Source organism: Pongo pygmaeus, chromosome 13 (genome assembly GCF_028885625.2).
Source record: "Pongo pygmaeus isolate AG05252 chromosome 13, NHGRI_mPonPyg2-v2.0_pri, whole genome shotgun sequence".
Classification (NCBI taxonomy): Eukaryota; Metazoa; Chordata; class Mammalia; order Primates; family Hominidae; genus Pongo; species Pongo pygmaeus.
Window position 1 is genome coordinate 82,433,115 of NC_072386.2, and position 26,721 is coordinate 82,459,835.

General features: G+C 42.8%; 1 protein-coding gene and 1 pseudogene across 14 annotated transcripts in view; one reads left to right on the forward strand and one right to left on the reverse strand.

Annotated features, from left to right (window-relative positions):
• Positions 1-26,721, reverse strand: part of SPIN1 (spindlin 1) — an 89,025-nt gene that overhangs the window by 54,398 nt on the left and 7,906 nt on the right. For 4 of the 14 annotated variants that reach the window (XM_063649674.1, XM_054500780.2, XM_063649677.1 and 1 more), the window contains exon 2: positions 3,564-3,737. The exons of 9 other annotated variants lie outside the window; for them this stretch is intronic. The gene's annotated coding sequence lies outside the window, so the exon portion shown is untranslated. Of the gene's footprint in view, positions 1-3,563; positions 3,738-7,431; positions 7,554-10,899; positions 11,011-26,721 lie in introns of those variants that run through there. One more of the 14 variants, XM_063649675.1, reaches the window with a different exon arrangement.
• Positions 11,047-11,992, forward strand: LOC129043511 (heterogeneous nuclear ribonucleoprotein A1-like; annotated as a pseudogene).

The window sequence follows — 26,721 nt, forward strand, 5'->3', positions numbered from 1 at the left end:
AAACAAATCCCACTCTCCTTTGACTGGAAAAGGCTAAACTTAATTTGCTCAGGTTTTTTTAAAGATATACCATCTTTTCCTTAAGTTATTCTACTAAGTGATTAACTTTGTAAATGAAAACTGAAGGAAAAAACTGAAGGAAACAAAAAAATTTTAGATTCAGAGTTAGCATTATTTCTAGGTTAGCAGAACCTTCAAGTGTTACGGAAAATATTGTCAAATGGAGCTTAATTATAAGGCCATTAAGAAGAAGGTCCTGCATTCAGAGAGACCCATCAATAGTTGCTAAAACTATCAAGAGAAAGGTTGCCAGAGAACAGTAAGTGTATGGTATCAAAACAAGTAACTCCACAGGTTACTCGTTAATTATAAAGGGGAAAATGTTGTTGCTTTACAATGGAGCAATCTTGACCTTTCACTACAACGGAATTGAAAGATAAAACAATTTGGCACCATTAAAAAGGAATCAACCTCGCTTTATCCACTTCTTAATGTGATATGACGCAAAGCAGACTACATCACTTATAAAATACTCTTGTCAAAAATGTTGTACCTCCAGGTGAAATGTGGCAATATAAAATATATTTTTAAAAAATCTAGTCAAGCTTTTAGATCGAATTTCTAGTTTACAGAAATACAGGTGATACAGAAGCAACTTAGCCAACACCATGAGGAAACAGACAAATTAGAAAGGGTGGACTTTGTACATGAAAAGTGGGCCATACTCTTCAAAAAGTCAGTGTCAAAAAAGAAAAATGGTACACATACTGCTCTAGACTAAAAGAGACTAAAGACTCAACAATAAGACACAATGAATAAACCCTAAACACACGGTTTGTTGGCGGCGGGGGGAGGGGGCTGGCGAAAGCTACAAAGGACACTTAAGGCCAGGCACAATGGCTCACGCCTGTAATCCTAATCCTTTGGAAGGCTGAGGAGTGGATCACTTGAGCCCGGGAGTTCAAGTGATCAACACAGTAAGGATAGCTGTGTGTGGTGGTGCACATCTGTAGTACCAGCTACCAGCTACTCAGGAGGCTGAGGTAGGAGGATCACATGAGACCAGGAGGTCAAGGCTGCAGTGAGCCATGATCGAGCCACTGCAGTGAGCCATGATCGAGCCGCTGCAGTGAGCCATGATCGAGCCACTGCACTTCGGCTTGGGCAACTGAGTGAGACCCTGTATCAAAAGAGAAAACACACACACACACACACACACACACACACACACACATTTAAGACAACTGGGGAAATTTAAATGCAGACTAAATATTAGATATTGTAAGATTATCATTAAATTTTAAAAGCACAACAAAGACATTGTGGTTATGCCTGAGAATATATTCTTTGGAAACATGCTGAAATGCTTGAAGAGGTAGACTCACAATTTCTGTAAGTTAACTTCAAATAATTCAGGGGAAGAAAACAATACATACATGAGGGTTAACATAAATATCAAAAGACAAAATTACAATAATGTGGTTTAAGGATCTTAAACAGCTTTATTTACGATTCTAGAATCAAGCAATGCTTTGTTCCATAAACTAGAATGAGCATTCCAATGAGCAGAGCAGAGGCTACATGTACAGACAGAACAGGCCTGAAGAAAGCAGAAACAAAGAACTGTGAAAATAATTCAAAATCAAATCTGCTGGAAGTTTTAAAATTATTTTCAGCCTTAAATGTGATAATGGGACCTGAGTCACATGACAGGCAGCTTCAGTCCTCTGATAATGAATTAGCCTCTTTACCTACACTGTTTTGTAAAATGTTGGAAAAGACTAAAGGGCTCCAGAGGAGACCCCCATCCCTCTAAACTTAATCTTCATTGTAGATTAACTTCCTTCTTTTACACAAAGACCTCAAGACTACCACACTAAGATGGAATGTTAAATAAACTCTTTTAAATTGGAAAAGGAAAAGAACTGTAACTAATCAAACTGCTATAACTCATAAACCAACCTTGTATGGAAAATGTGGCAATCCTGTTAAATTTGTTTTCTGCCTACATAACCAAGACCTTAAACTTTTCAGCTTCAGAGGACTGGCTGGCTCCATTCCTCTGGATTCTGTGCTACCCAGTTGGCTACTCTCAGTTTTGCACTTGAGTAAAACTCTTTTGTTTTTGTTTCTGTTTTGTTTTGTTGAGACGGAGTCTCGCTCTGTTGCTCAGGCTGGAAGTGCAATGGCGCGATCTCAGCTCACTGCAACCTCCGCCTCCCAGGTTCAAGCTATTCTCCTGCCTCAGCCTTCCGAGGAGCTAGGATTACAGGCATGCGCCACCACATCCAGATAATTTTGTAATTTTAGTAGAGACAAGGTTTCTCCATGTTGGTCAGGCTGGTCTCGAACTCCCAACCTCAGGTGATCCACCTGCCTCGGCCTCCCAAAGTGCTGGGATTACAGGCATGAGCCACCGTGCCTGGCCTGAATAAAACTCTTTTAAACTTGACTGTGGTCCTTTTGATTATTTCAGGATGGCAGAACAAAAAGCAGATTAGTCATTTCAAAGTTACTTTCCTTGTAAGGAAGGAATGAAAAAACAGGACAACAGAGAAATCACTGATTGGGAACTGCATTATCATGCCAACTGGAACTGCCTGGTTTGAGAAATTAAGGCTATTCCTCTCTCCTGATTTCTGGAAAGGTCCAATAACACCTCAGTTTGGTAGTCTGGAACCTCAGCATGAGTGGCTCGATTTAGATTTTAGTCTGGTCTATTGTGGCCCAGTGCAGAAGATTAGCTCAAAACAATGGCACCACCTACAATTTCTATTCAACATGAACATGGCAAAATATTTTTTAACGTAGGTGAAGAGAATATTAGTGTTCACTGTTATTCTTTGAACTTTTACTTCAGTTCAAATTTTTCATAAGAAATTAAGAGAAAAAAAGATGCTGGATTTTCCTTTGCTAAGTCCATCTTTATTAAATATAGTTAAGTATTCTTATAAAGTTTCAGTGCCGCAAAATAAATAGCACTCGAATATAAAATTTTTTTTTCTTCTCAGCAAGGCAATTTACTTCTATAGAAGGGTGCACCCTCACAGATGGAGCAATGGTGAGCACACTACCTGCACAAGGGAGAGTAAGGGGTTCTTATTCCTGACGCATGTGGCCCCTGCTGCTGTGTTGTTTCCCTACTGGCTAGGGTTAGACTGCACAGACTAAACTATTTCCAATTGGCTAATTTAAAGAGAGTGACGGGGTGAGTGGTTTGTCGGGAAAAATGGTTATGACAGAACAGGAAATGAGAATGAGTCAGGGTGGAGAATGAGTCAGGGTGGAGCAGGTAACCAGAATGAGCCAGGGTAGAGCAGGTAATCGGAATGAGGGTAGGAAAGGCTGCTTTAAGAGGAAGTTAATTTTAAAAGTAGAAGGCAAAGAATTGAACATACTGACATATTGATTCTTTGAAGAGAAATTCAGAATTCACATCTAACAGTATCCAGGCTTGCAATTTTACTAATCTTAAAAATGTGTCATGAACTTAAATTCTGAAACTCAATATTCTCATTCTATTGTAATCTCAAAGGAGATCAAAAAATTCTCCAACTACTTACCAGAAAAATGACCGTTCACTGAGCACTTGCTATGTGTCATGCACTCCTCACAACCATGAGGAAGATATGCACTATAACTATTCCATCTTGGAAATTGAAAAACTGCAGCACAGACATTAAAATAACTTGGTCAAGGTCACACAGACTGCAACTAGCATTGTCGAGATAAACTTCCTATTTAAAAATAAACACATAGATTGCTTCAATAAAGGAATAGGGTATCACGAAATCAATGACAAAGTATTGTCTCCAAAAAGGCTAAAACATGAATATTTCAACATTTCAGATATAAAAGCAGTAATTCTCAGGAAATAGAGTCATATCAAAGTATTTGTTTCCTGCTGCTATCACTCAACAGTGCTATTTATAAAAAGAAAATTGACTCCTAAAACTGTTTAAGCAAAAATACTAAGTTCCCAAATCTTAACACCAGGACCACTAAAAGTATACAGGAGCACTAATAGTGAAACACGTCAAGTGTAAACTGAAGCTTGGGCTGTCAACAAGTTGTCTTAAAACTGTTGCCTTGGTATGCAACAAGATCTAAACAAAAAAGAAAAAAAATTGTTGTCACACAAGGTTAAACATGTGAAGAAATATATACTTTGTTCTTCCATTTCCTAGCCCCCAAATTCCTAAAACTCTAGGAATACCAGTGTCTTTTTTATGCTAATGAGATGAATGATGTCTAATGGCTTCTGGACAGCCTCAGGAAGTGGTTTGACTGCCAGGGGAACCCACCAGTGGTTAGAGGGTTGGAACTTTCAGCCCTACCCTGGGAAGGGAGGCGGGTAGAGGAGACGGCTAAAAGCTAAGCTGATCACCAGTGGGCAATGACATAATCAATTATGCCGGCTTACAGAAAAACCCAAAAGGACAGCTGCAGAGAAACTTAAGGTTAGTGAACGCATGGAAGTACTGCGAGGGTGATGAGCCCAGAGTAGGCAGGGAAGTTCCACACTCCTCCTTTGCCTTATGCATCTCTCTTCCATCTGGCTGTTCCTGAGTTGTATTCTTTATTATAAAATGGTAATCTAGCCAATACACTGTTTCCCTGAGTTCTCTGAGTGATTCTAGCAAATTATGAAACCTGAAAGACGAATCACAGGAGCCTCCAATTTATAGCTAGTGTGTCAGAAGCACGTAACATAACCTGGACTTGGCTGGGGTGTGGTGGCTCATGTCTGTAATCCCAGCACTTTGCAGGCCAAAGCCAGCGCATCACTTGAGGTCAGGAGTTCGAGCCTAGCCTGGCCAACATGGTGAAACCCCGTCTCTACTAAAAATACAAAAATTAGCTGGGCATGGTGGCACGTGCCTGTAGTCCCAGCTACAGGGGAGGCTGAGAAAGGAAAATCGCTTGAACCCGGGAGGCGGAGGTTGCAGTGGGCCGAGATCACACCACTACATTCCAGCCTGGGCGGCAGAGTGAGAACTCCATCTCACAAAAAATAAATAAGTAAATAAATAAAATAAATAACCTGGACTTGCAATTGGCATGAGAAGTGGGGGCAGTCTTGTGGGATGTGATGCTATTTCCAGGTGGATACTCTGAGAAGTTAAACTGTAGGACAACCAACTGGAGTCATCAGAGAAAATGAGACACAGATAATGTAGGGAAAACTCACACACATTTGATCACAGAAGTGTTGTGCTGAGTATGAGCATAAAGAATAAGAATGTGTTTTTCCTTTATAACATAGTGGGGATTACATAAATTATCACAGACATACGAAAAAAACATATAGCTAAAATCTAAATACAGAGCATAGATATTAGATATGAAGGGCTAATTAGCTTTCTTAAATATGGCATGTACTTACAAAGAATAACAACCTTACTTTAAGTAAGTGTCATGATGTCTGCAATTTAATGCAACTTTCAAATGGTTCAATAATAAAAAACAGTAGAGCAAAATGTAAGCAAATTAAAATCTTGATATCAGGTAGACAGGCTGGGTCACTCTGCTATAGTTTCAACTTTTCTATGTGTAGAAAATTTCATTTAAGGCTGGGCGCGGTGGCTCACAACTATAATCTCAGCACTTTGGGAGGCCGAGGCGGGCAGATCACCTGAAGTTGGGAGTTCGAGACTAGCCTGACCAACATGGAAAAACCCCGTCTCTATTAAAAATACAAAATTAGCTAAGCGTGGTGGCGCATGCCTATAATCCCAGATACTCGGGAGGCTGAGGCAGGAGAATCGCTTGAACTCAGGAGGCGGAGGTTGCAGTGAGCCGAGATCACGCTACTGCACTCCAGCCTAGGTAACAACAGCGAAACTCCATCTCAAAAAATAAAGAAAAAGAAAATTTCATTTAAAAAGTTTAGGAAAAAAACAGCAGGGGAAAGGAGTAACTAAGTATAGAACTAGCAGCAGCATCACAAGAGTTTACCAGTTAAGTTTGTAACTAAGACATTATTATTAAAAGTAGAGAAATGCCAGATGTGGTGGTATACATCTGTAGTTCCAGTTCAGGGGGCTGAGGTGGGAGGATCCCATGAGCCCAAGAATTTGATGCTGCAGAGAGCTATGATCAAGTCACACTGCACTCCAGCCTAGGTGACAGAATGAGACCCCCATCTCTAAAAATAAATAAAACGAAAATAGAGTAAGAAAGGATGGTTTAGCAGAAAAGAAATTTAAAAACAAAAAAGAGGAAAAGACAGCAAAATATCTGCAATTCCTGAATGTAGATGTTGAGTACAGATATTAACTGCCTGTTTCAACTTTTCTATGTTAGAAATGTTTCACAACAAAAATTTAGGGTCAATGGTTTTAGGTTTTATAGTTCTGGAAAGAAAAAACACTCAGAGTACAACTCAAAACCTTCCTAGGTAACTACAAGAATTTATTAGACATTCTTGGGCCGGGCACAGTGGCTCGTGCCTATAATCGCAGCACTTTGGAAGGCCAAGGCGGGCGGATCACGAGGTCAGGAGATCGAGACCATCCTGGCTAACACAGTGAAACCCGATCTCTACTAAAAATACAAAAAAAAAAAATTAGCCAGGCATGGTGGCGGGCGCCTGTAGTCCCAGGTACTCAGGAGGCTGAGGCAGGAGACTGGCATGAACCCAGGAGGCAGAGCTTTCAGTGAGCCGAGGTTGCACCACTGCACTCCAGCCTGAGCGACAGAGCTAGACTCCATCTCAAAAAAAAAATTATTAGATATTCTTATTTAAAATGTTACAATGAGCAGGGTGGGGCTCACACCTGTAATCTCAACACTTTGGAAGACCAAGGTGGGAAGATCACTTGAGTCCAGGAGTTCCAGACCAGCCTGGGCTACACAGTTAAGACCTCACTGCTATAAAAAAATAAAAATAAAAATTAGCCAAGTGTGGTGGTGCATGCCTGTAGTCCCAGCTAACTGGGAGGCTGGGGTGGGAGGATCACTTAAGCCTGGGAAACAGAGGTTGCAGTGAGCCAGGACGGCGTCACTGTACTGGGTGACAGAGGAAGACTTTTCTCAAAAAATAAATATTACAATAGATGGAACTTAAGGACAATGTTCTAGGGGCCTCTGGTGTAGGTTCTGCCTTTAGCTAAAACTTCAAAGACTAAAATAAAGGGCTCAATCCTTATAAGTATTGCTAATTACACAATGTTCAGCTACTTAAGGATCCTGGCAAAGCAGCTATCATATATACCAAGTAGATATCTGAAGGCCTTCAGAGCCCAAATTCTCTTATCAATATAAAAATTATTAGGCCAGGCGCAGTGGCTCACGCCTGTAATCCCAGCGCTTTGGGAGGCTGAGGCGGGCGGATCACAAGGTCAAGAGATTGAGACCATCCTGGCTAACACGGTGAAACCCCATCTCTACTAAAAATACAAAAAATTAGCCAGGCGTGGTAGCATGCACCTTTAGTCTCAGCTACTCGGGAGGCTAAGGCAGGAAAACTGCTTGAACCCAGGAGGTGGAGGTTGCAGTGAGCCGAGATCATGCCACTGCACTCCACCATGGGTGACACAGCGAGACTCCATCTTAAAAAGCAAACAAACAAAAAAAATTATTAAACACCCTAAACCACTAAATATCTAAACACCAAGTTTTAATACAAGTGTAATACGTGATCAAAATTTATAAGGATCATGGATTTGGACAGGAGAAAATATTTTTTCTTCATCTTTCCTAACCTCTACCTGAAGTACAGCACTTCCTTCTATCATGAATGCATGCAACAAACCACAGTATTAGTAGTAGTGCTTCCAACTTCTCAACAATAGAAATCACATATATTTCCATCCCATTGCATTTGTTGTAGCCCAAAATACCACTTAAACTCATCAACTGACACTTGACTAGATTTGCCACCAGGACAGAGCACATAGTCTTCTCATGCAGGCGCTCAGGCACAGCTCAGGTCAGCCACGTGATATCACTAGGCCTGGTCCTTAGGCATCAAACTGAAAACAGAATTGCTGACTATGGTATAACAAACAGATTGGATGGCCTTTGTCCCAGCTCCAGTTGGTGCCCTTTAAATCCCTGAAATGTCCTGAGAGGGACAGGGCATCTCCGTGATTCATGGTGAGCACCTAGTTTATGCTAACAAGATCTCAGGATGTGGGGGTGGGGGGCTGGCCAAACCAGAGAGACCAACCATGGGCATTAGAAGGTTGGGGCTCTGAGCCCCAGGACAGAAGCCCAAAGTTCAGAGAAGGGAGCTAGAAATTGAGTTCAAGCTCCAAGGCCAATGATTCAATGGATCATGCTGATGTAATTAAGCACCAATAAAAACTCTGGACACAGAGGCTCATGAGCTTTCCTGGTTAATACTCTGTGCGTGTAGTCACACATGAAGACACCAAGATGATCCACCCTGTCTCCATAGGAGGGCATGAACACTTCGTATCTGAGACCTTCCCAGACACTGCCCTATATGTCACTTCTTATGGTTGGTCCTATTTTGTTTTTTTTTTTTTTTTTGTTTGTTTTTTTTGTTTGTTTTTTTTTTTTTTTTTTTTTGCTATAATAAACTATACTGGACTTTCTTGAGTTTTGTGAGTCATCCTAACTGAATTATCAAACTTGAGTGTGATGGAAACCTCCACATTTGTACTTGGTCAGAAATAAAAGTAACATGGGAGCCCCTGAAGTTTGCAGCTGGTATCCAAAGTGAGGGCAGTCTTGTGGAAACCTATTAACTTTGATCTAAGTCGAACTGTATCGCAATCATACATCTACAATGCTCACTAAAATTCCCCATCAACAATTATTTGTTGATGAATATATAAAAGGAGGTAAGCCAAAGACCACCCCACAACTGATTTGTATTAAACATCAAAACCTTAATTTTGGCCCGGCACAGTGGCTTACACCTGTGGAGTGTGAGGCCTTGGGAGGCCAACACTTTAGGAGGCAAAGGCAGGTGGATTGCTTGAGGTCAGGAGTTTGAGACCAGCCTGGCCAAAATGGTGAAACCCTGTCTCTACTAAAAAAATCAGCCAGGTGTGGTGGTGCGCACCTGTAGTCCCAGCTACTCAGGAGGCTGAGGTAGAAGAATCGCTTGAACCTGGGAGGCTGAGGTTGCAGTAAGCCAAAATCACACCACTGCACTCCAGCCTGGGCGATACAGGGAGACTGCCTTTTAAAAAACAAAACAAAACAAAAAAAAACCACCTTGGCCAGGCAAGTGGCTCACACCTGTAATCCCAACACTTTAGGAGGCCAAGGCAGACAGATCACCTGATGTTAGGAGTTTGAGACCAGCCTGGCCAACATGGTGAAATCCCATCTCTACAAAAATTAGCCAGATGTGGTGGCACGCACCTGTAGTGCCAGCTACTCAGGAGGCTGAGGCAGGAGAATCGCTCGAACCTGGGAGGCAGAGGCTGCAGTGAGCCAAGATCGCACCACTGCACTCTAGCCTGAGCAACAGAGCAAAACTCTATCTCAAAAAAAAAAAAACTTAATTTTAATATCTTAAAAAACAAAATCTGAATTATCTATATACCAACAATATTGTCTTGTCACTTAAATTACCTACAAAGAGGCCGGGCACGGTGGCTCACGCCTGTAATCCCAGCACTTTGGGAGGCCAAGGCGGGCGGATCACGAGGTTAGGAGTTCGAGACCAGCCTGGCCAACATAGTGAAACCCCGTCTCTACTAAAAATACAAAAATTACCCGGGTGTGGTGGCATGCACCTGTAGTCCCAGCTACTAGGGAGGCTGAAGTGGGAGAATTGCTTGAACCCGGGAGGTGGAAGTTGCAGTGAGCTGAGACCGTGCCATTTGCACTCCAGCCTGGGTGACAGAGTGAGACTGTCTAAAAAAAAAAAAAAAAAATTACTGACAAAGAAAGACATCATAGTCTTCTGTTTCACAGGGTAGTAATATTTGTATAACTTAAATATAATTGGTTTCTGTTGTGATCCTGTGTATTTCATTCACTGTGTTCAGAAGATTCTGAAAAGGCATCCATAGGTTTCATAAAACTGGCAAACGGTCCATGGCACAACCCCCTCTGCCCAAAACTATGGACAACAAGCAGTCTCTCTGGGTCTTTGATGGGTTTCTGAAGGCCACCCACAAGGATCAATATAAATGGCCAACTCTTGGTAACAATGGACTGGTAATTTAAACAATCCTCCCAACAGCTACAAAATTAAAGTAAAATTTACAAGGATATCCCTAGTAAGAACTATCAGAAACCAGAGTTTCTTAGAGAAATAACCAATTCCAGATGAGGAGAAGGATATTAGAGGAGCTTGGAATATCTTGTCATACGAGAAGCAAGGAAGCTCTAGCAACGACTACTGGAATTGTGTTAAGGAAACAAACGGGTTATTTTTCGTTTGTTTTTTTTTTTTTGAGACGGAGTCTCGCTCAGTCGCCCAGGCTGGAGTGCAGTGGCATGATCTCAGCTCACTGCAAGCTCCGCCTCCTGGGTTCACGCCATTCTCCTGACTCAGCCTCCTGAGTAGCTGGGACTACCGGCGCCCACCACCAGGCCTGGCTATTTTTTTTGTATTTTTAGTAGAGACAAGGTTTCATCGTACTAGCCAGGATGGTCTCGATCTCCTGACCTCGTGATCCGCCCGTCTCGGCCTCCCATAGTGCTGATTACAGGCGTGAGCCACCGCCCCGGCCTCAAACGGGGTTGTTCTGAACTATTTTCTTGACTTCTGTATATAACTGAAAACTACCATGAGAAAAAGTTGAAAATAGGCCAGGCACAGTGGTTCACGCCTGTAATCCCAGCACTTTGGAACGCAAGGGAGGGAGGATTGCTTGAGCCCAGGCGTTGAAGACCAGCCTCAGCAACATAGGGTGATCTCATCTCTACTAAAAATTTAAAAAATTAGTCAGGCAAGCCGATGCATACCTGTAGTCCCAGCTACTAGGGAGGCTGACACAGAAGGACAGCTTGAGCCCAGGAGGCCAAGGCTGCAGTAAGCCAAGATCATGTCACTGCACTCTAGCCTGGGTGACAAAGTGAGATTCTGTCTCCAAAAAAAAAAGCTTTCTGCCCATGGATGACGCCGAAGCATCATTAAAGTCTCTCTTCTCCATGCCATCATGTCTAAGTCACAAGTCTCCTAAAGAGCCCGAACAGCTGAGGAAGCTCTTCATTGGAGGGTTGAGCTTTGAAACAACCGATGAGAGCCTGAGGAGCCATTTTGAGCAATGCGGGACGCTCACGGACTGTGTGATAATGAGAGATCCAAACACCAAGTGCTCCAGGGGCTTTGGGTTTGTCACATATGCCACTGTGGAGGTGGAGGATGCAGCCATGAATGCAAGGCCACACAAGGTGAACGGAAGAGTTGTGGAACCAAAGAGAGCTGTCTCAAGAGAAGATTCTCAAAGACCAGGTGCCCACTTAACTGTGAAAAAGATATTTGTTGGTGGCATTAAAGAAGACACTAAAGAACATAACCCAAGAGATTATTTTGAACAGTTCTGAAAAACTGAAGTGATTGAAATCATGACTGACCGAGGCAGTGGCAAGAAAAGGGGCTTTGCCTTTGTAACCTCTGACGACCACGACTCCACGGATAAGACTGTCATTCAGAAATATCATACTGTGAATGGCGACAACTGTGAAGTTACGAAAGCCCTGTCAAAGCAAGAGATGGCTAGTGCTTCATCCAGCCAAAGAAGCTAAGTGATTCTGGAAACGTGGTAGTCGTGGAGGTGGTTTCGGTGGGAATGACAACTCTGGTAGTGGAGGAAACTTCAGTGGTCATGGTGGCTTTGGTGGCAGTGGGGATGGCTATAATGGATTTAGTAATGGTGGAAGCAATTTTGGAGGTGGTGGAAGCTACAATGATTTTGGCAATTACAACAATCAGTCTTCATTTTGGACCCATGAAGGGAGGAAACTTTGGAGGCAGAAGCTCTGGCCCCTATGGTTGTGGAGGCCAATACTATGCCAAACCATGAAACCACGGTGGCTACTATGGTGGTTCCAGTAGCAGCAGTAGCTATGGCAGTGGCAGAAGATTTTAATTAGGTGACAAAGCTTAGCAGAAGAGGAGAGCCAGAGAAGTGACAGGGAAGCTACAGGTTAAAATAGATTTGTGAATTCAGCCAAGCACAGTGGTGGCAGGGCCTAGATGCTACGAAGAAGACATGTTTTAGACAAATACTCATGTGTATGGGCAAAAAACTCGAGGACTGTATCTGTGACTAATTGTATAACAAGTTATTTTAGTTTCTGTTCTATGAAAACTTTAAAGCATTCCAACAAAAGGTTTTAATGTATTTTTTTTTTTGCACCCATGCTGTTCATTACTAAAGGTAATAGTCTGATCATGACGCTGAATAAATATCTTTAAAAAAAAAAAAGTTGCACACACACACTAAATACATGCATGAAAGCATCAAATAACTTGAAAAATAGTAAGGTATCAGAGAGACAGGATCTAGAGAGGAAAACCCTACATTTATAACCACTTTGGTCCCTGAGAGCAATTGCCAAGTTAAGGACCAGCTGAGAACTTGACAGCTTGGTAAGATTAGGAGAAAAGAACTAAAATTCAGAAAATACCAAAGGGGATTACAGAGGGACTGGTAAACTCACCTCCCTTCGAGTTGGAATCCTGAATTGCTGAACTTAGGAAGCAAGGGAAAAGGGAAGCAGCCAGGCTCTAAGACGTGTAGCTCAATTTCTTTTTTTTTTTTTTGAGACAGAGTCTCACTCTGTTGCCCAGGCTGGAGTGCAGTGGCGCAATCTCGGCTCACTGCAAGCTTCACTTCCTGGGTTCACACCATTCTCCTGCCTCAGCCTCCCGAGTAGCTGGGACTACAGGCGCCCGCCACCACGCCCAGCTAATTTTTTTTTGTATTTTTAGTAGAGACGGGGTTTCACCATGTTAGCCAGGACACTCTTGATCTCCTGACCTCGTGATCCGCCCGCCTCGGCCTCCCAAAGTGCTGGGATTACAGGAATGAGCCACCGCACCTGGCCGTCATGTAGCTCAATTTCAACTCATCTTTATCCCTAAAACTGAACCAAGGTGATCCCAGACTGCCTATTCCCTAACATGCCTGAGGTAGAAACAAGCATAAATCCTCTCTGGATATATCATCCTAGACCCCAAATTATTCAAACGATATTTATAATGTGATCTACTAGATGTGCACATGTGTGTATACACACACACGCAGAGCCAACAAGGAGACAAAATAAATAAAAACCAGCAGGAAAAAAAACAAGAAAAAAAAAAGCAGGTCGGGCACGGTGGCTCACACCTGTAATCCCAACACTTTGGGAGGCCGAGGCAGGTTGATCATGAGGTCAAGAGATCGAGACCACCCTGGCCAACATGGTGAAACCCCGTCTCTACTAAAAATTAGCCAGGCATGGTGGCAGGCGCCTGTAATCCCAGCTACTTGGGAGGCCGAGGCAGGAGAATCGCTTGAACCCGGGAGGCGGAGGTCGCAGTGAGCCGAGATCGTGCCATTGCACTCCAGCCTAGGCAAAAAGAGTGAAACTCTGTCTCAAAAAAAAAAGGGCCACGCATGGTGGCTAACACCTGTAATCCCAGCCCTTTGGGAGGCCAAGGCGGGTGGATCACAAGGTCAGGAGTTCAAGACCAGCCTGCCCAACATGGTGAAACCCTGTCTCTCCTAAAAATACAAAAACTAACGAGGACTGGCGGTAGGCCCTGTAGTCCCAGCTACTCGGGAGGTTGTGGCAGAGAACTGCTTAAACCCAGGAGGCGGAGGTTGCAGTTAGCCAAGATCGCACCACTGCACTCCAGCCTGGGTGACAGAGTGACACTCCATCTCAAAAAAAAAAAAAAAAAGAAAAGAAAAACAAACCAAAACAAAACAAAAATATCCAGGATGACGCATGACAAGGGTAAGGGACTGAGAAGGTCTAAAGTGTTTAAATGGGCTCTCAGAAGGTGGGGGGAAGGGATAAAGGAGGAATAGCAGAAATAGTTGAAAAGATAATGCCTGTCAACTTTTCAAAACTAATGAAAGACATCCCATCATGGGTTCAATAAAACCTAAGAATTCCAAGCAAGATGAATAAAGAAATATATAACCAAACACATCATAGTAAAACTGTTGAAAACCAAAGGCAGAAAAAAAAACATAAAGCCTGGAGTACCAAGAGATTTGAGGCTGGGCACGGTGGCTTGCACCTGTAATCCCAGCACTTTGAGAGACTGAGGCAGGCAGATCCCTTGAGCCCAGGAGTTCAAGACCAGCCTGGGCAACATGGCGAAACCCTACCTGTCTGTACAAAAACTACAAAAAATAGCCAAGCACGGGGTGGCTCGGGCCTGTGGTCCCAGCTGCTCAAGAGGCTGAGGTAGGAGGATCATTTGAGCCTGGGAGGTGGAGGCTGCAGTGAGTCGAGATCGTACAACTGCACTCCAGCCTGGGTGACAGAGCAAGACTGTCTCAAAAAAAAAAGAGAGAGAGAGATTCCAGTCACAGGAGTGATTTTTAAAACTGACAGTTTACTTCTTATAAAAAAAAATGAAAACTGAAGATACAATTCAATAGCTTTTTTTTTAATTTAAAAAAAAAAATTAGAGATGAGGTCTCACTATGTTGCCCAGGCTGGTCTCGAACTCTTGAGCTCAAGTAATCCTCTTGCCTTGGCCTCCCAAAGTGCTGGGATTACAGATGTGAGCCACTGCACCTGACCACAATTCAATAGCTTATTTTAACACCTTAGAAGAAAACTGACAACTTAGAATTCTGTACACATCAGTAGTATCCTTCAAAAAGGAAGATGAAGCCGATGGCTCACACCTGTAATTCCAGGACTTTGGGACGCCGAGCAGATGCATCACTAGGGATCAGCAGTTCAGGACCAGCCTAGGCAATATAACAAAACCCTGTCTCTACTAAAAATAACAAAAAAATTAGCCAAGTGTGGTGGTGCACACCTGCAGTCCCAGCTATTCGGGAGGCTGAGGCAGGAGAACGGTTTGAACTGGGAGACAGAGGTTGCAGTGAGCCGAGATCACGCCACTGCACTCAAGCCTAAGCAACAGAGTGAGACTCCCATCTTTTTTAAAAAAAAAAAAAAACAGGAAGATCAATTTGAGGCATGTCTAGACTAACGTAGGAAATTCACTACGTTACACAAAAGGTGGGAAGCATAAAGGGTGTTCTTCGGGCAGAATAAAATGTTACAAGATGGAGGATCTAGTTAGGAAATGAAAAAGATAAATTTTGTGGGTAAATCTAAATGGCTATTGAAAATACAAATTAATCCCGTCTTAAGATAAAATACAGACAGAATTAAAACAACACAATAATGACAATGTGAATAAAAATGAGCTAAACAGAGTATCCAGGAGAGGAGGAAAGTATCAAATAATATTAGATTTTGATAGTAAAAGATTCACGTTTAAGTAACTTCCAAGTTAGAAGAGCAGAACAAACATAAAAAATAAGCATCTAAAAGAAGGCAAGAAACGACAGGAAAAGGTAAAAAAACAGGTTTGACAGGAGAAAGTACTGATTAACAGATTGAACCTAAATATCAGTTACTTTGTCAAATGCCAATAGACAGATGCTCTAATCATAAGAAACACACAAGATTTTTTTAAATTCTAGTATATACTGGCTGGGCACAGTGGCTCACGCCTGTAATCCCAGCACTTTGGGAGGCCAAGGCGGGTGGATCACAAGGTCAGGAGATGGAGACCATGCTGGCTAACACGGTGAAACCCTGTCTCTACTAAAAATACAAAAAAATTAGCCGAGCATGGTGGCGGGCGCCTGTAGTCCCAGCTACTGGGGAGACTGAGGCAGGAGAATGGTGTGAACCCGGGAGGCGGAGCTTGCAGTGAACCGAGATTGCACCACTGCAACCCAGCCTGGGTGACACAGCGAAACTCCAACTCAAAAAAAAAAAAAAAAAAAAAATTCTAGTATATACTGTTGGCAAGAAAATCTTTCAAAACTTAAGCACAGTCATGCCCCACACAGAGACGTTTCAGTCAATAATGGATCACATATACAATGGTAGTCCCATAATATTATAATAGAGCCAGGCACAGTGGCTCACACCTGTAACTCCAGCACTCTGGGAGGCCAAGGTGGGCAGATCACTTGAGTCCAAGGGTTGGAGACCAGACTAGGCAAGCGGCAAAACCCTATCCCTACACATACACACACACACACACACAAGCCAGGCATGGTGGCACGCTCCTGTAGTCACAATTACTAGGGAGATTGTGTGATGATCACTTGAACCCAGGAAGCAGAAGTTGCAGTGAAAGGTGGGCAGATCACTTGAGTCCAAGGGTTGGAGACCAGACTAGGCAATGTGGCAAAACCCTATCTCTACACACACACACAGCCAGGCGTGGTGGCATGCGCCTGTAGTCACAATTACTAGGGAGATTGTGTGAGAATCACTTGAACCCAGCAGGCAGAGGTTGCAGTAAGCCAAGATCACACCACTGCACTCTGGCCTTGGCCAGAGCGAGACCCTGTCTCAAAAACAAACAAAAAAAATTATAATGGAGCCAAAAAATTCCTATTGTCTAATGATTTCATAGCCGTGTTTGTGGTGATGCTGGTGTAAACAAACCCACTGCACTGCAAACAAAACTACTGTGTCCAAAGTCATATAAAAGTATAGTACAGGCTGGGCACAGTGGCTCACGCCTGTAATCCCAGCTACTCAGAAGGCTGAGGAAGGAGAATCGCTTGAACTCGGGAGGTGGAGGTTGCAGTGAGCCGAGATCCTGCCTCTGCACTCCAGCCTGGGAGAGAGAGCGAGACCCTGTCTCAAAAAACAAACAAAAAAAAGTATAGTACACACGATTACGTACAATACATTGTACTTGATAATAAACAACTATGTTACTGGTTTATTTATTAACTATATGTTTAATCATTATTTTAGACTGTATTCATACTTATTAAAAAGAAAAGTTAACTGTAAAACAGCCTCAGGCAGGTCCTTCAGGAGGTACTCCAGAAGAAAGCACTGTTATCATAGATGACAACTCCATATGTGTTATTGCACCTGAAGACCTTTCACCTGGACAAGATGCCGAGGTGGAAGATAGTGATACAGATGATCCTGAGTATCTCGGTTTTTTTTTTTTTTTTTTGAGACGAAATCTCACTCTTGTCCCCCAGGCTGGAGTGCAATCGCATGATCTTGACTCACTGCAACCTCTGCCTCCTGGGTTCAAGCGATTCTCCTGCCTCAGCCTCCCAAGTAGCTGGGATTACAGGCACCTGCCACTACGCCCGGCTACTTTTTGTATTTTTAGTAGAGACAGGGTTTCACCATGTTGGCCAGGATGGTCTTGAACTCCTGACCTCAGGTGATCTGCCTGCCTCAGCCTCTCAAAGTGCTGGGATTACAGGCATGAACCACCGTGCCTGGCCAAGTCTCTTAGTTTTTAACAAAAAGTTTAAAAAGTAAAAACAAAAGTAATAAATTTTTAAAATAGAAAAGGCTTACAAAATAACACAGAGGAAGAAAGCATTTCTATACATCTGTACAATGTGTTTGTGTTTTAAGCTAAGTACTATAAGAGTCAAGAAATTTAAAAATTATGAAGTTCATAAAGTAAAAAAGCTACACGGTTTCTAATATAGATGCAAGAAAAAAGTGTCTTCGCTGTCTGACTGTAGCAGCGAAGACTGGATTGAAGAATTGGGGGGTAGGGGAGAGTAAGCTAAGGTTAATTTATTATTGAAGAAAAATTTTTCTATAAATTTAGTGTAGCCTAACTGTACAGTGTTTATACACAGCCTACAATAGTGCACAATAATGTCCTAGGCCTTCACATTCACTCACCACTCACACCCAGAGCAACTTCCAATCCTGCAAGCTCCATTCACGGTAAGTGCCCTAATACAGGTGGACCATTTCTGTATCTTTTATACCAGGTTTTCACTGTACTTTCTCTGTGTTTACATACATAATTACTTACTATTGTGTTCCAACTGTCTACAGTATTCAGTTCAGTCGCATACTATACAGGTTTGCAGCCTAGGAGCAAATAGGCTTATACCATTTAGCCTAAGCATGTCAAAGGCTACACCATCTAAGTTTTGTGCAAGTATGCTCTATAATGCTCACCTAACAACGCATTTTTCAGAACATATTCTCATCATTAAGCAACACATGCTTGAAAAATAAGTAAGACTGAAATTAAAGGGTAAAAAAGGATATACCCTACACATACTAACCAAAGGAAAACACTGCAGCAACATTAATATCAAGCTAAATAAACTTTACCTCTAATACTACTCGCCCCTTAAAAAGAACGCTTAATAGTGGTTTTCTTTTTTTTCCCCCCACTTTGAAGACAGGATCTTACTCTGTCACCCAGGCTAAGTGCAGCGGTACGATCAGGGCTCCTGAGTGCAGCCTTCACCTCTCAGGCTCAGGTGATCCATCCACATCACCCTCCCAAGTAGCTGGGACTACAGGTGTGTACCACCACGCACAGCTAATTTTTTTTAATTTTCTGTAGAGATGGGGTCTTGCTATGTTGCCCAGGCTGGTCTCAAATTCTAGACTCAAGTGATCCTCCCGCCTCAAGCCTCCCAAACTGCTGGGACTACAGTGATTTTAAAAGACCTGGTTAATATATAACTCTAAATACCAATGCATCTAAGAACACACCCTCATAAGATAATGTATAAAGCAAAAAGTATCGGAACTAAGGAAAAACTGACAAATGCAAAATCAAAGTATTAATACATCTCTTTCAATAACCAACAGAACAAGCTGAAAAGCTTCTGCACAGCAAAGAAAACAAATGACAGAGTGAAGAGGCAACCTGTTGAATGGGAAATGATGTGTGCAAACCGTTCATGACAAAGGACTAAAATCCAGAATATGCAACGAGCTCAAATAACCAACAATTAAAAAAATAATAATAATAATCCCACTAAAAAGTGGGCAAAGGACATCAAAAAACATACAAATGGCCAAATGAAAAAATGCTCACATCAGTAATCATCAGGTAAATGCAAATCAAAACTACAATGAGATAGCACCTTACCACAGTTAGGATAACTATTAATAAAAACACAAACAACAGAAGATTGCAAGGATGCGGAGAAAAGGGAACTCTTATACACTGGGAATGGAAATTAATAAAGCCATTATGAAAAACAGTATGGAGATTTCTCAAAACACTAAAAATAGAACTACTACATACTTCAGCAATCCCACTACTGGCTATTTATCCAAAGGAAAAGAAATCAGTATTATCAAAGGGATACATACACTCACCTGTTTACCACAGCACTATTTACAAAAGCAAAGATATAGAATCAACCTAAGTATCCATCAATGAGCAGAGAGATACAGAAAACGTGGCATATATACACAATGGAATGCTATTCAGCCAGAAAGAAGAATAAAATCATGTTTGCAGCAACATGGATGAAGCTGGAGGTCATTATGTTAAGTGAAATAAGCCATGCCAGGCATAGAAAGACAAATAACACATGTTCTAACAAATACATGGGAGCTATAAAAAAAAAAAAAAAAAAAAAAAAAGTTGACCTCATGGAAATAGAAAATACAATGACAGGTATCAGAGGCTGGGAAGGGTGAGAAAGAGAAGTTGGTTAATGGGTACAAACATACAGTTAGAAAGTTCTAATGTTCTATAGCAGAGTAGGGTCACCATAGTTAGCAAATATATACCGTATATTTCAAAGTAGCTAAAAGAGAAGTCTTGAAATGTTACCAGCACACAGAAATGATAAATACTCAGCCAGGCGCAGTAGTTCACACCTGCAATCCCAGCACTTTGGGAGGCCGAGGCAGGCCGATCACCTGAGGTCAGGGGACCCAGACCAGAATGGCCAACATGGTGAAACCCTGTCTCTACTAAAATTACAAAAATTAGCCCAGCATGGTGGCGCACACCTGTAATCCCAGCTTACTCAGGAGGCTGAGGCCGGAGAATTGCTTGAACCCAGGAGGCAAGAGGTTTCAGCAAGCCAAGATTGCCCCACCGCACTCCAGCCTGAGCAACAGAGCGAGACTCCATCTCAAGAACAAAAAGATAAAATACTCCAGGTGATGGATGCTCCAGGCACCCTGACTTGATCATTATACATTCTATGCATGTAACAAGTATTCATATGCATCCCATAAAGATGTAAAATATTATGTATTAATAAAAGGAAAAGATTGTTAGGAATTTAGCAAAGTATTTTTAGGCAAAGGCTTAAAACAGATACATAACATCTCAACATAAGCAAGAACATACAGTTCCACAACTTGCTTCTCTTATTAAATGTTACATTTTTTGTGTAATACAGTAGGCCCTTGGCCTCTTATCCCTTGAGCTCCACATCTGTGGATTCAACTAACCTCAGATTTTCAACATTTGGGAAAAAAATGATGGTTTCATCTGTACCAAACACATAAAGTTTTTTCTTTGTTATTCCCTAAACAATACAGTATAACCATTTGTATAGCATTTACACTGTATTACATACTATGAGTAATTTAGAGAGTAAAGTATACAGAAAGATATGCATGGATTATACGCAAATACTACACCATTTCATATAAAAAACTTGAGCATCCATGGATTTTGGTATCCATGGGTGGGGTGCAGGTGGGGGGGAGGCAGGCGGAGTGTGGGTCCTGGAACCAATTCCCTGATATGGAGGAATGGCTGTATGAATTTTTTTTCCTATGAACCTCTTATTGTTAACAGTGGCACAATATTCCAGTGTATGGGTATAATGGTCATTTACTCTACCTTAACTCCATTATTGGACAGTTGTTTCTAATTTTTCTGGATCACAAATACTGATATAATGAAAAACCTTACACATAACATATTTGTATACTGTCCAAATTCATCTATACAATAAAATCCTAGCAGTGAAACTGCTGGATCAACAGAGCACATGCATTTTAAATTCTGTTTTAGTGCGGCCATCCTCCAAAAAGGTCCTAGCAAAGTACAGTTCCACCAATGATGCAAGTTATTTAAGGGCTATGCATTTAGGTGAACCTTTCCTTATGAACTAATATTTTATTAGACTCTCGCTCTGTTGCCCAGGCTGGAGTGCAGTCGCACGACCGTGGCTCACCGCGGCCTCGAATTCCCCCGCTCAACTGATCCTCCCACCTCAGCCTCCTGAGTAACTGAAACTACAAGCACAAGCCACCACACCTGGCTAATTTTTTTTTTTTTGAAGCGGAGTCTCGCTCTGTCACCCCAGCTAGAGTGCAGTGGCATGATCTTGGCTCACTGCAACCTCTGCCTCCTGGGCTCAAGCGATTCTCCTGCCTCAGCCTGCCGAGTAGCTGGGATTAAGGCACGGGCCATGATATCCGCTTCATTTTTGTATTTTTAGTAGAGATGAGGTATCGCCATGTTGGCCAGGCTGGTCTCAAACCCCTTATCAGGTGATCTTCCTGCCTTGCCCTCCCAAAATGCTGGGATTACAGGTATTAGCCATCATGCCAAGCCAAATATAGACTCTCATACAAGGTGAGTGAGTGGTCAGTGGAGTTCCTTGTTAGGCCGGAAAAAATCTAATTGAGGCATCAGGCCTTGTGGGATGGGCCTCAGTCAATCAACCCAACTGTTAAAGAGTCCTTTCTGTCCCCTTGAACTATAACACTGAACCCAGAATCTCTGCTTAGTGAGCCCATATCAATAAATTCTGCCTGATCCAACTTTATGTTCCTTCCACTGTTATACTACACCCCTAAGATCCATTGCCACAAATCAAATACTCCTCCAGGCTCCTGACTATATAGTGGCAAAAGTATACAATCTTTTAGAGTGTAGCATACCTTTCTCATGGGTCACCTCACTCTCTGGGGCCTGCTGCAACTACAGTCCAGCCACAGATCTACAAGAAAGAAGGATTACGGGGCAGATTCTGAGGAAGACAGTACCGTGCTGGGCAACTACCCAAAGGGAGGCCAATTACAGGTTTTTCAAGCAAACGGAGATTAAGTTCCTCTGGGAAGAGTTGGAAAGGCTGCTTCTCCGGGAAAGGCAGCAGAGCAGCATTTAAGGATTTAAGGTCTCCAGCTTAAACAGAATCTGACAATATGCCTCCAATCCAATTTTCAGGATTCCATTCCTACCAATCAATGATCTCACCCACAAATTAGAAATTACATTTGCATTTTTAGAGCAGTCACAGAAACCTTCAGGTCCCTTACGTGTAACCTGAGCTAAAAATTTAAAAGCCTGAGCTGATCATTCTGCTTTGTATGGTTTGAACTTGGCTGAGCTGAACTACATTCCCCAGAAATTCCTTTCCTTTATGTTTCCAACTTGCGTGGCTCACAAGAGATTCTTGTGCAGCAATTGAAGGGTGCAGAAGATAAAGCAACCATCCTGCAGCTTGCACACACTGTTGCTGCTCATCTTCTGACTCACCCCATTCATGTGAGGCACTGGTTGGCCTAGAATTGCAGCTGCATCCACTCCACCTTCCTCTGGGTTCTCCTTAAGCCTCTCTGCCTCCTGGGCTACATTTGCCAAGGATCCAACTCTTACAGGCCACCCACACAAGCAGGAACAAAGGCAACTAGAACTAGCATGGTTTCCATGTACCTTGCCTGTGGCTTCCTGTGTCGTCTTCTTCCCCACTTTACATCCATCTTCCTTTCTCAAATGACTGCCCTGTGGACTTCAAACTCCAGCATCAATCACAAAGACAACAGCCTGACAGAAACTGCTTAACGGCTGGGCACGGTGGCTCACACCTGTAATCCCAGCACTTTGGGAGGCCGAGGCGGGTGGATCACGAGGTCAGGAGTTCAAGACCAGCCTGGCCAACATGGTGAAACCCCATCTCTACTAAAAATACAAAAAAACTAGCCGGGCATGGTGGTGCACGCCTGTAGTCCCAGCTACTCGGGAGGCTGAGGCAGGAGAACTGCTTGAACCCAGGAGGTGGAGGTTGCAGTGAGCCAAGATTGTGCCACTGCACTCCAGCCTGGGCAATAGAGGGAGACTCTGTCTCAAAAAAAAAAAAAGAAACTGCTTAGCCAGCTCCTCCTACACTGTGTGAACTCAAATCACTGTAACAAATGCCTTAATACATACACACACATATCCCATATACGTTTTTCTTTATCCATTCTAGGGGTTTCATTTTTCTAAACCTTATGTGATCCTGAAAAAAATATTACAATTAAAAGTCAACAAGGCTGGGCATGGTGGCTCACGCCTGTAATCCCAGGGAGGCCAAGGCAGGCGGATCACCTGAGGTGGGGAGTTCGAGACCAGCCTGACCAACACGGAGAAACCCCGTTTCTACTGAAAATACAAAATTAGCTGGGCGTGGTGGTGCATGCCTGTAATCCCAGTTACTCAGGAGGCTGAGGCAGGAGAATTGCTTGATCCCAGGAGGAGGAGGTTGCAGTGAGCCAACATCGCGCCACTGCACTCCAGCCTGGGCAACAAGAGCGAAACTCCGTCTCAAAATGAATAAATAAAAGTCAACAAATTGTTACTTAATAATCACTGTATGACAAATACCTGTGCAGACAAGACATTTAACCAACTGGACAGCCTCAATTTCCTTATTATTTAATTCTAGCTACTGCACAGGGTAGCTTGAGCCCTCACAATTCAGACACTGAGCTAGATACCAGAAAAGTAATTACAGGCAAAAACAGGAATGGTTCTGCTTTCATGAAACTCAGCCTTTGTGGGAAAACTAAAATTAATTAAATCACATAAACTAATATAACACTGTAATTCTGATAAGCACCAAGAGGACTTGACTGCAGAAAGGTCAAGAAAAAAATTCAAGAACTTCAGACAGCCGGACACGGTGGCTCATGCCTGTAGTGCAGTGGCACAGTTGGGAGGCTGAGGCAGCACTTTGGGAGGCTGAGGCAGGTAGACTGCTTGAGTCCAGGAGCTCGAGACCAGCCTGGGCAACAAGGCAAAATCCTGTCTCTACTAAAAATACAAAAATAAACTAGCCAGGCATGGTGGCACATGCCTGTAGTCTCAGCTACGCGGGAGGCTGAGATGGGAAGATCACCTGAGCCCGGGAAGGTCGAGGCTGCAATGAGTCAAAACTGTGCCACTGCACTACAGCCTAGGCAACTGGAGTGACACCTTGTCTCAAAAAAACAACTTCAGGCCGGGCACAGTGGCTCACACCTGTAATCTCAGCACTTTGGGAGGCAGAGGAGGGCAGATCACTTGAGGTCAGGAGATGCAGACCAGTCTGGCCAACATGGTGAAACCCTGTCTCTATGAAAAATACAAAAAAATTAGCCAGGCATGGTGGCATGCACCTGTAGTCTCAGCTACTTGGGAGACTGAGGAGGGAGAATTGCTAGAACCTGGGAAGTGGAGGCTGCAGCGAGCTGAGACCGCACCACTGCACTCCAGCCTGGGAGACAGAGCAAGACTGTCTGAAAAAAAAAAAAAAAAAAAAAAAAAAAAAAAAACTTGAGACAACTGATGCTTGTTGGAGTCAGTGATGAATATCAATACAGTCCAATCTCTTTATCTTATGAAAATGTGCAAGCACGCACACAGAAAATTTCATTTAAAGTGATGCTTGAGCCAAACTCTAAAGACCAGGAATAACTGTTAACAAAGAAAGGCATTCCAGGCAGAGGAAAAGAACAAGTGACAAGATTCCTGGTGGAGAAGATGGTGAGCACAGGAAAATGAAGGAGGCCCCACACAACTGGAGCAAAGAAAGCAAGGGGAAAAACAGTACAAGATGAGGCTGAGGCCCAAAAGTAATTAGTCATGCACCACCTAATGACGTTTCTGTCAACACAACAGACCACATATACCACACTGGATCCATATTATGAGGCTGTTTTAAGCTAAGTGTTATTTAAAAAGACAAAGTTAAAAAAAAAAGTTAAAAAGCTTATTAAGTTAAAAAGTTACCGTAAGCTAAGGTTAATTACTGAAGAAACTTTTTATAAATTTAGTGTAGCCTAACTGTAGTGTTTACATACAGTCTACGGTAGTGTACAGTAATGTTCTAGGCCTTCACATTCACTCATCACTCACTCACAGACTCAACCCAGAGCAACTTCCAGTCCTGCCAGCTCCATTCATGGTTAAGTGCCCTACACAGGCATGCTATTTATCTTTTATACCACGTTTCTACTGTACTTTCTCTGTCCTTAGATATGTTTAGATATATAAATACCTACACAGCACTGTGTTCCAATAGTCTACAGTATTCAGTTCAGTCACACACTGTACAGGTTTGTAGCCTAGGAGCATTAAGCCATATTACATAGCCTAGGTGCCTAGTAGGTTGTTCCATATAAGTTTGTGTAAGTACACTCTATGAGGCACACAACGAGGTTCTCTGAATGTATCCCATTGTTAAGGGATGTAAAGCTATATGTACACCAACTATATATATGCCCTTGAGGCTACGTTATAAACTTTTGTCCTTAAGGCACTGGAAAGCCATTTAGAGTTTTTTTGTTTTGTTTTGTTTTGTTTTCTGAGACGGAGTCTCACTCTGTTTCCCAGTCTGGAGTGCAGGGGTGTGATCTCGGCTCACTGCAGCCTCCGCCTCCCAGGTTCAAGCAATTCTGCCTCAGCCTCCTGAGTAGCCGGGATTACAGGCATGCGCCACCACACCCGGCTAATTTTTGTATTTTTAGTAGAGACGGGGTTTCACCATGTTGGCCAGGCTGGCCTCAAACTCCTAGCTTCAGGTAATCCGCCCACCTCGGCCTCCCAAAGTGCTGGGAGTACAGCACAGGTGTGAGCCACCGCGCCCGCCTGGCCACCATTTAGTGTTTTAAGTAAAAAGCTGACACGGTCAGATCTGCCTTTTAAAAATGTAATTTTTTTTTTTTTTTTTTTTTGAGATGGAGTCTCCCTGTCACCCAGGCTGGAGTGCAATGGCGCGATCTCAGCTCACTGCAACCTCCACCTCCCAAGTTCAAGTGACCCTCATGAGGAGTAGCTGGGATTGCAGATGCATGCCACCATGCCTGGCCAATTTTTTGTATTCTTAGTAGAGACGGGTTTTTTTGTTGTTGTTGCTATTGTTTTTGAGACGGAGTCTCCCTCTGTCGCCCAGGCTGGAGTGCAGTGGCGCAATCTCAGCTCACTGCAGTCTCTGCCTCCCAGGTTCAAGTGATTCTCTTGCCTCAGCCTCCCGAGTAGCTGGGATTACAGGCATGCGCCACCACGCCAGGCTAATTTTTGTATGTTTAGTAGAGATGGGGTTTCACCACGTTGGTCAGGCTGTTCTTGAACTCCTGACCTCATGATCGGCCCACCTCAGCCTCCCAAAGTGCTGGGATTACAGGCGTGAGCCACCACACCCAGCCTGAAAATGTAATTTTTTTAGGCTATATTGATGCCTGATGCCTGTAATCCCAAGATTTTTGGGAGGCCCAGGTAAAAGAACTGCTTGGGGTCAGGAGTTCAAGATCATCCTGGGCAACACTGTGAGACCTCATCTCTACAAAAAATTAAAAAGTTTTAAAAAGAAAATGTAAGGTTTTGACACTAACAAAACTACAAATGTGTTTACCTTTCATCCTACAATCTATCTTAAAGCTGTATCTGCACAAATAAAAAACAATATACCCACAAGGTTATTCATTGCCGCAATATTTATAACAGCCAAGAGAATATAGACAACCCAAATGTTCATCATTAGGAGATGAGTTGCAAGCACGCACTTCTATGAAGCGATCTCCAGAATAAATTAAGTAAAAGGAAGCAGAGCAGTGTGC